Source organism: Myotis brandtii, unplaced genomic scaffold (assembly GCF_000412655.1).
Source record: "Myotis brandtii unplaced genomic scaffold, ASM41265v1 scaffold308, whole genome shotgun sequence".
In the NCBI taxonomy this organism is placed as follows: domain Eukaryota; kingdom Metazoa; phylum Chordata; class Mammalia; order Chiroptera; family Vespertilionidae; genus Myotis; species Myotis brandtii.
In genome coordinates, this window is record NW_005361786.1 from 2,214,381 (window position 1) to 2,216,835 (window position 2,455).

Below are 2,455 nucleotides of genomic sequence, written 5' to 3' on the forward strand. Positions count from 1 at the left end.
GGGAGAGAGAGATGGAAACATTAATGATGAGAGAGAATCATGGATCGGCTGCCTCTTGCACACCCCACACAAGGGATTGAGCCCGCAACCTTGGCATGTGCCCTGACCTGGAATCAAACCGTGACCTTTTGGTTCATAGGTCAACTCTCAACCACTGAGCCACACCGGCCAGACTCTTGCCATCACCACTTCTCCCCTCTTTACCCTCTTCTACCTCCCCCACCCGCTTCCCCTCTGGTAATCACCATGCTGTTGTCTGTGCAGAAATGTAACTTTGAAAATCATCATTTAGGAGTAAGAGGTGTGTCTCTCAGAAGAGCCCCTTGGAAGAAAGCTCTGCCCCTCACGGTACCGTCCACGCTTCCCAGGGCGGCGCAGGCCCTCCGAGGCCACAACATCAAAAGCCTCGTTTTCTAAGAAAGAGAATCAAGAGCTTAAGAAAAAGATACCCCAGTTCTGTCCGTCCAGACAACACAAGTGTCATTCTTCACTCCTCTTTCACTTCTCATGCCTTAATCCTTGAACATTTACTCCGAAAAGAGGTTCTTCCTTTTCTAACAAATCACGGGGTCCCACTGTTCATTGTCTTCCAGCTACAGCCGGGCTTTTACAGAATCAGCACTGTGTCCCAGGGGCTGACCCGGGCAGAGGATGCGTAATCCTCCGCAGCACAGGTCGAGAGCGGGTTGGGGAAGGGTGGGCAGGGCTGGTACAAGGGCACCATGGTCTCCAGTGGGATCTGAGGTCTCCTGGAAAGGCATATGGTGAAGGCGACAGAGCTGGCACCCCTCCCTGTCACTGTGCCAGGACACTGACCGCACAGAGCGCCCTCTGGCTGCTCAAAGTTGGGGTGCTTACAAGGATCAAATAAGTGACTGCCTTTGAAACCTGGCTTACAAGGAGATGTAAGGGGCAGCTGGGGTTCTCGTCCTCCGTCTCATATGCTTCCTTCCCCAGCCCTGGCAACTCCCAGATATGCCTCCACTCGTCTGAGTTCAACACGTTTGGGGCAGATGTGGGGTTCCTGGAGGAGGTGGGTGTCTCAGGTCGGGACTGGTCAAGCCAGGGGTCAGCCTCAGGACAGGGGCACCAGAGTGAAGGACAGTGGTATGGCATATAACACATCTGACTTGTTTGACAATTTTTCCCAGGCAGGGGACCTCCCCCCCAATGAAACAGGTCCTGGGGGCACACTCACAGCACAAGAGCTCTGGGTTTTGTTTCGTTTTGTTTTTAATATATTTTTATTGATTTCAGAGAGGAAGGGAGAGGGAGAGAGAGAGAGAAAAATCAATGATGAGAGAGACTCATGGATCGGCTGCCTCCTGCACGCCCCCTACTGGGGATCGAGCCTGCAACCCGGGCATGTGCCCTGATCAGGAATTGAACTGTGACCTCCTGGTTCATAGGTCGACACTCAACCACTGAGCCACACTCGATGGGCGGGTTTTAAATATATATGTAAGCGCCCCTCTTAGCTCAGGCCTTGGAGCTGATGGCTGGATACCCTGTTGGAACAACCTGACTTTGGAAGTGGGGGCTCAAAGTGATGTCCTGATGGCGTTTAAAAAATCAGAAGTCCTCGGCATATAGAAGGCTTTCGGCAAAAGTTCCAGAATGGACGAGCAAGGGATGCCTGAATGAGCATCTTCTTAGGATTTTATAGCAGAACAATGGGCAGCCGCTGGTCCCGCCCTCTCACCTGCCAAGTGGTCTGGGCCAGGCAGAGCCCCTATCTGGGAGCAGAGGGGGGCGGCTAGAGGAAGGCCCTCCCCAGTGAGACCTCCATCACCCCAAACTTGGCCAGCCCGCTTCCTCTCCTACCCACGCTTTGGAGTTAAAACAGCGACAGAACGCTCTTCCCTGTCTCTGTGTGGGAGCTGGTGGCGCGCGTGTATTAACTCAATAGCATTTGTGAAAGTTTTCGGAGCTCGTGGGGGAAACCTAGGATGATGTGGAGAGAGAGGCAGAGAGGGTTGAAGGGTGGTGGAGTTCACAGGAGGAATTCTGGGGCGGCACTGCTGGATAGGGGCAGGGGGAAAGGGGAGAACAGGAAGTGGCGCCTGCCCCACGAGGGGTCCTTAGGGCCTGGGCAGCCTCGGCCTAGGACTGGCATTTCCCTTTCGAGGAAACTGTCAACCTAGGGGCCCTCAACTCGTGCTGCTAGGATGAAATGACAAATGGGACAAAGGAAGGGCGCACGCGGCGCGGGTGCCTGGATGGGCACTAGCCCCATGGAGGAAGGGACCTTCTGCCCACCCTGAGAACTCACCTTCTCGGGGCCGGTGCCAGGAAGCTCTGCTCTGGGCCCCTCAGAACCCTCGCTGCCTCCCCTCCTGCCCACTGCGGGTTGGAGGCTTTGTGTGGTGCGGGAGCAGAGAGGGGCCGGGCCCCACGTGCGTGCAGGAGGCTGCCAGGCCGGGTGCGCGTATCAGCCTCCGGGACCCAGGGCTGG

The 2,455-nt window shown here is 55.7% G+C and overlaps 1 protein-coding gene across 1 annotated transcript in view; it reads right to left on the reverse strand.

The window, feature by feature from the left end:
* ST8SIA2 (ST8 alpha-N-acetyl-neuraminide alpha-2,8-sialyltransferase 2) overlaps positions 1 to 2,455 on the reverse strand; it is a 44,569-nt gene that overhangs the window by 41,150 nt on the left and 964 nt on the right. The window lies entirely within an intron of this gene.